Source organism: Hibiscus syriacus, unplaced genomic scaffold (assembly GCF_006381635.1).
Source record: "Hibiscus syriacus cultivar Baekdansim isolate YM2019G1 unplaced genomic scaffold, ASM638163v2 tig00111309_pilon, whole genome shotgun sequence".
Taxonomy (NCBI): domain Eukaryota; kingdom Viridiplantae; phylum Streptophyta; class Magnoliopsida; order Malvales; family Malvaceae; genus Hibiscus; species Hibiscus syriacus.
The window spans coordinates 554,879-562,610 of record NW_024063052.1 but is presented as its reverse complement, the minus strand read 5'-3'; the positions used below and the strand labels follow the sequence as shown (position 1 = coordinate 562,610).

General features: G+C 33.7%; 1 pseudogene; it reads left to right on the top strand.

Moving 5' to 3' along the window:
• Positions 1 to 3,163: 3,163 nt before the first annotated feature.
• LOC120158183 lies at positions 3,164 to 6,866 on the top strand (annotated as a pseudogene).
• Positions 6,867 to 7,732: the final 866 nt, after the last annotated feature.

The window sequence follows — 7,732 nt, the reverse complement described above, 5'->3', positions numbered from 1 at the left end:
ATTGGAAGAGTTCAATAACTGACGAAAACATCAATTATTCAGAATGAGACTTAAGCTGATAAGGAAGAAATGAAGGTTCAGGATATTTATAATCTATGTCGATTGATCGGATTATCGAACAACTCTTAGATGAATAGTTCCCATAACTAATACTAGTCGACTGGTCAATTCATTGTCCTTCCAGGGTATTTACTCTTTAATACCAAAAATTCTTGTCCATTGATCATCTTCAGAATCATCGATGAATAAATCTTCAAATGGTCTTTATTTCATTATCACGTTTCAACGATACCATGAAATGCTGACGTGCTTGATTTGTAGTCCATGGCCCATAAGGACAGTACATCATGTAAGTTCATTAGCATTCACAGACTCATCCAAATCACTTATTTAATCCACAATCATTGAAGTTACTTATTTCATTTAACAGTCAAGTCAATTTCTTTTACTTCAGGTTTCCAAAATAATTCAGACGTTTCTGAATTTCTGATACATATTGTACTTCCGTTAAGTTCAATTTGGTCTTTGTGGTTGACTTGTCGAACAAATATCCAATTCTTAGTACTGAATGTGATCTAGAATTGAGTTGAGCTGAATACTTCCAAAATTATCATCAAACCAAACTTGAGAAGACGAACACACATTCAAATGATACCTATGTCATTCAGGTACTGACATATCATTAGCGTTAGTAAACTCACTTAAACTGAATTCCATAACTTTTAAGGGTAGTTCAACACCCATGTTTATTTGGATCCCTTAATTAATCCAAAACATTTACTTAGTCTAGACCATAAGGGCATTTTGGTTATTTTGGTGCTCAATGTTTTTCTATTCATTTCAAAGCTTGAGGATATATATTCATTCCTGAACTTGGTGATATTCTTGAGTCATTTCCATTACAGGGATATTTTGGTCATTTTACAGATCCAATGTATTTCAATCATTTACTTACATCCGATCTTATTATTTGATTTAATTTTATCACTTACTTCAGTCCTTTCAAACAATTCTGAGCTTTTCAGGTATTTACTCATAACTTGGAGATTTTCGGGTTGATAGCTTTCTCAAAATTTTCAAATAGAATATCAGAAATTTCTTGGACAAAGATATGATCTTAACAATTAAATCTGTAATTGATCGGGTTAAGAACGAAATCTCAGGGTACTTTCTCATTCAGGGTCAACTCGGACATTTTTTACTTTTTAAGGGTATTTTCGCAATTTCTTAACCAAATAATTTCGGTATTAACTCTTAACATAAATAATTATAATTTAACGATCTTATGGTTAATTGCTTTCCCGAACATTCTCTAATTTTGAAATGTTTCTTTAACAAACTTCTAATATATTACATAAACCCTCTTGGGGTTAAAACCGGTTATCCAAATTTTCTAAGCAAAACTAGCATTTCTTATGCACGTCTGTAAATTTATCAGATCAATATGCCTTTTTAGAGTTATTAATTAATTTCCAGGGACAATTCTTGTCATTATACAACATAAGGGTATTTTCATAATTTAACACTTAAACCGTATTCGATTCGAATCCATCCATAATCAAAAAGGAATAATAGACCAATCATATATATATCAATGCATTTATCCATTATCAACATGTTTCATAAAGCATAAAGATGTAGTAATGTATTACCTCGATTTTCGTACAATATTGATCGACCATTAAATTTCATTCGAACATCCTCGATCCTTAATTAAACTTCTAATAATTCCTCAAATACATAACAATATATATTTCATCAAAAAAGGACTTAATTCCGAAAAACGGATCGAAACAGATGATAAATCAGTGAAAAACAGCTTATCGGGTTCGAATTTGGTGAAACAGACCCCCAAAAACAGACTCATGACGTCAAAAAATGTTAGAATAGGTGTACCCGAAAAAAGTCAACGGTCGTTCAATGGCCAGTAAACTTTGATCAAAGTTCTGGTCAACGACGGTCAACGACGGTCAATGCGGTCAACAGGTCGGATCGAACCGGGTTGGGTTGGGTTGGACTGGTCAAACCGATTTTTTTTCTTTTTTTTTCCCTATTTACCTGCGTAGAACCATCCCCACGCTCAGGGGACGGCGTGTGGGGAGCGTGTGGCTTCCTCGAATCCCCTAAAAATCCCAGAAAATTTTCTAAAAATTATTTTATGGCATTTTGAGACACTTACCAATCTCGGTTCACAATTTTGAACGGTGGAGAGCTCGATTCCAAAACATTGAAAACTTTGACTTTCTCACCCCTCCACACGCTGGCGTCGACGGAGACACCGGCAGACTCAGAAAGATGCAAGGAACACGATGGTGTAGGAGGTGTCGAAAACGGATGGCCGGATTGACGTGAAACCAACGAAAATGGAGTTAAAACCGACGATACTTCCGACTGAAACTAACAACGAATGACGACGATTCACGACGAAAGGTTTGAGGGATTTTATTCATCGGTTGACAACAAATACGATAGTGGTTTCGTTTTGTCGAACGGAGGCCGGACAGTGAGTAGATCGAAGCTCAAAGGAGGGTCAGAGGGGAGGAAAAACTGGGAAAATCTGTAGAAAACACAAGGGGGAGGGGTTATAATTCATCTCATAAAAAATGGGTAAACTATGAATATAGTCACTGAACTTCCTGCACTTCTTAAAATGATCTGCTAACTTTAAGATTTTACAATTTAATCCTCAATTTCCTCTAAAATACCAATTAAATCTAATACTTTAAAATTTCTAAAATTTAGCCCCTAAATTAGAGTGTTACAGCATGTCCTCCGTCTCCAGCGACCTCGACGATGAAAACGAGCTCCAGTCCATGACCGGAAAGGTAAAACCGTAAATTTTAGTTCTTGCTTTTTTTGTGGATTAGTTTTTTAATATTTATGTGAAATTTTTATTTGATTTTAGGGAATTAATCATCTTTGCTCAGAGCTTCTCGAGCTAAAGGCGGAATCAGACGAAGATTTCCACAGAAATATTTTTTCTAATTATTCATCCTTTGTTAGGTAATATTCTTCATTTCTTTTTTTTCTTTTTTTTTTTTGGTTTCAACTAGTGTCAACTGTCAAGCTTAATTATTTATTCATTTAAAGTCGATTCTATTCTATTTTTTAAAAAGTTCTATTTAATTGTTTGTTCGCAGAATATTTGATGAAGTAAAGGATATTTGATGAAGTAAAGGCTATGGAAAATGAATTGACACAATTAAAGGGACATGTTTTAACACAAAAGAAGCTTGTGAAAGACCTTATGAATGGAATTTATTTAAAAGTTTTATCAGAGGAGATAATTGATTCAATTCTTCAAGAATCTGAATTTGCTGAACCAGCTCCACCAATTGAGTTAGCAGCACATATCGATAGCATTTCTGAAACATTGGATGTTCTCATGTTCGAAAATAGGATAGATGAAGCAATAGCTATTTTACAAAGGGAGGATGAAAATTTGCAAAGGATGCAATTTGAAGACAACTCTCCTGAAGATTTGTTAATGTTGTATAATTCTGCAGTTTATGAGAAAAAGGCAATGCTTACTTTACAGCAAACACTTTCGGCTGAAAACCCGAGAATATCCGCTGCTGAACTTCAAAAAGTGTTAATTGGGATCTGTAGACTTGGTGACACTCATCTTGCAACTCAATTGTTGCTTAAGTATTACCATTCACGTCTTGCAACTGGAAGGCATAATCTTCAGTGTTCACAATCGTTTTTAGATGGTTTGTACGTTAAGAGGCTTGCAAAGTTGTGTTTTCTATGATTTCTCAAGCAGCGAGTAGCTTTATGATGCTATATGGAGAAACTTCTCCCCGTGCTTCATAACTTAGTCAATGGGCTCGGGAAGAAACCGAACTGGTCATTGATTCATTTAATAAATATGTCAAGTCCAGTTCTGATGTAACCGAAGGGTTTTCAAAAGCTGTGGAAGCCATGCAGTTTTCATTGTCTTATTGCTCCTTGTTAAAATCTCAGAGGTTATTCCTTAAGCCATACTTGATCAAGCATATTCGTTCTTGTATGGAAGAGGTTCTACTGATACACAGACCATTTTAATAAAGTTATCAGTATGTTCACAGCAACTGATGACTGGGTTTTGGGTAGATATCTTATCTCAGGAATTTTAAGTGAAGGCAATTATGTGGTTGCTGGGCAACATCCAGAATACTGTCTGCTCACTAACAGTGGCCGGAAGTTCATAACTCTGTTGCAGGTTTGCTTTATCTCTCTTTTAGGTTGCAAGTACTACGAGTATTTAAGTTTTTATGCATATTATGTATGGTTCTTTACAGGCAAGTTGAATTTGTCTGCAAATATATAACATAAACCAGCCAAGTAACCATGAACTTGTGTTCTTCCTCCGTCTCTTATCTAGGGCCGAAACAACCTTGGCTTCATTTTTTAAAACCTCTTTAACATATTAATTTGCTGCAATCAATTTCACTGCTTGGACAATGATATCTATAAATCTATCTACCTTCCTGCCTTTATCTTTTTCTTTTATGTACCTACATGTGTAATTGAATTTTATTCATACACTTTTCCCATTTTCAGGCTATCATAGCAGACGTCACCCCATTTCTTGCCATTCGAATGGAGGGTTCTATCCTTAATGGACTCATGAATCTCTTCACAGAGTATATAGCCATCCTTGAGGAAGCTATTACCTTCGAAACACATGTTTCTGAAAAAAGGTTCAAGAAGAACTTTAGCAGAGTCATTGCCGCAACAACTCTCTGTGCTGGCTAATTTATCAACACTGCAACTTTTCTTCTTCAAGATTGTTAGAAGTTTCTTAAGGGGACCTGGTTACCTGCATTCTGAGCTAAGGAAGAAAAATTCAATTGATTTTCTACAAGAGGAACTTGATGGTTGTATACTGTTCATTCAAGAGGCTGCTGCTAAGCTCAAAGCTCGTTTCTGCCAGCAATTTATAAATAGAATGTCGTCCCCTGAAACCAGCTCTAAACTTATGCTACAAATTTTCAATGATAGCCCACAATCTAGCAAATTTCAATTTGCAATGCCCTCTGTTGCTTTTCAGGTAACTATGCTTCTTCTGAATAAGATGTGACTAACATGAATTTATGTGTCCTATGAAACTGGTATAATCCCTTTGAGAGCATCCTATAATTATTTCTCGTCTCTCATGCCAAAATGTTGGTATAAAGGTCCTCTTCACATGGAAAAGAATTGAAAGGAGGAGAAACATTACTGTATAATCACAGGCAGAAGTGCATAACTACACTCTGCCTTCATGGCACTTGTTTCAGGTTCCAACTTTGTTCTAGACTTCTGATGGTACCGTTGCTAATTATGATGGTACAGATATTTGATTTGTTGGATTTGGGCTGTTCTTAGTTTTTTTTGGTATCGTTCATTTCCAAAGATGGCAGAAATGATTCAAAATATTGTGAAAAGAGAGAAGTAAAAAACAGAAATTTGAAAGCAATAGATGTACTTTTCTCCAAGAGACCATTAAGGACTCAGCTTCTAGTTTGTTTCCTTTTGTTTTCATTTTGTTTTGCAATAAACAGGTACTATTTTTTGAACTAAGAAAAGTTGATAAAATTGACGAAGACAATGTCTTTGAAGAGGATTGGTTGATGGAGCTATTAAGGGATTTGATAGAGGCTATATTCTCTTGGATGGTAAATAACAAGGAGATTTGGAGAAATAAGGAGAATTCACCTGTCCAGCTTTCTGACATAATCAGTCAGGTATTTTCATTCTAGTGCCGGAAATTCCTTGAAATGAACTTTGTTACACCACCATCTGCATCAGTTTCTATTGTTTATCTATAGAGTTTTTTTTTTAATTGTAGTCTGAGACAACATTTTTGGCACCTTTACCTGGTGACACAAAAATTTGGCTCATTTATCTCACCAATCTACAGTACGCAAAGAATAGTTAACCTTCAAATTGCTCATGTTTCCTTCTTCAATTTGTTGGATATATTAAAAAAGAATCTTTTTCTGCCAATTGAACATAAAAACCCATTTCCTCTTGAAACCTCAGGTTTTGAACACTCCTACTACCATGTGCCTATGTGGCTCCAAATCTTCCATTTTCTTGAAATATCCATGTCCAACGTCCTTATTCAGTGCATATATGAGTTGGATGTTGTGATATGATCTCCAAATACATGAAAAAAACTTTGAAAACATTAAAAATAACTTTGTTAGACCACAGATATTATTGAGTGTATATATTTAACGAATTATATTTTCAAATTATGGATCAGTCAGAGAATCCTGAATAAGTTAATATCTATCGAATTTTCTTCAGAGATTTTGATGGCGATGGATGGGTTAGAAATGCTGCAAACGAAGCAATGCAAAAGCTACTTGAGATTGAGACGATGCAACTGATTTTTAAAGATGATTCCGCTGATGGTTTGGAGGAGGAACCATGTGAAAATAAGGCAAATGACCTTGTTCCGGATGTTCGTAGAAGTAATATGAAGGATTCTCTAGTGTTGGATGAGGATTCACCAACCATGGATACAGTTGAAGTTGACATTACAACAGAAACAGCAATGAAGGCAGAAATCCCTATTCCCTACTGAGGATTCAGTATCTCTTAATGATGCTGATGAATTTTCTGCTGTTATGTTAGAAGCTGTGGACACTGCAAATGACATTAGCGAAACATGTGATGAACTTTATTTACAGGAGAAAACTGATTTCCCAGATCCGTCCTCAACTGATGGCACGGAAGATGGAGGCAATGAGACAGATGCCATTGATTCTAACGTTGATGAGCTAGAATCAGCTTCAAAGCTAAGTGTTCCTGTGATGGAGGATGCTGATGTAACTGATTCTGCCATTAAAGAGGTAGATGAAAGTTGCCAGGGATTGAACCTGCTTACCTGATTGAAGACATTGAAAGGAACAGCCTGGGTATATCTGATTCCATAATGAAACTGGTAAGAGTGAAATGAAATATGTACGAACCATCATCAGGAAAAAAAACCTTTTTCTGTTTTACCATAATAGAATGTAAGATGCAGGGGATTTTACACGATGAGGAGATTTTTGAAGGGCATGCCTAATTCAAGAGAAACAAGAATCTACAGTGTTATAGCAGGGCACATTTAAATTAGGGTTAACTACATGGATGACATCTTATCTTTGTGTTTTGTCTATTTTTTGTCACAGATTTCAAAAAATATAAGATATGATCACTTTTATTTTTGTTTAATTAAGATATGATCACTCCGAGTTAACTGCTATTAACAGTATTTAAATATTTTGATATATTCATACATTTGGTCTATGTTATTTATATATTCACTCAATTTAGTCATACTTTTAATAAATTAAAATAAATTATATATTTTTAATGAAAATAAAAATAAAATATTTTTAAATTAAGTTTATAATAAAATATATTTAATAAGTTGTTATAAAAATAATTTAAGTTAATATATATAATTACATTATATATAATTCGGGTAATGAGTATCCAGTTCATAATTTTTTTTTTATTTTTTCTTTAAATTATATTATTTTTTAAAAAAAATTATATAAAAAATTCTAAAATTTAAAATCTAAAAGTCTATAATATATATAATCCACACATAAAGTTTAAAAATTCAAATTACATAATTGAAATAAAATTTATTAAAATTTAAAATAAATAAATAAAATTAAATTTCAAATGTTTTGAAGTTAAAATAAATATTTTAAAAAATAATTTAGAACGTTTAAGTGAAATAATTTAAGAAACTAAGAATTTT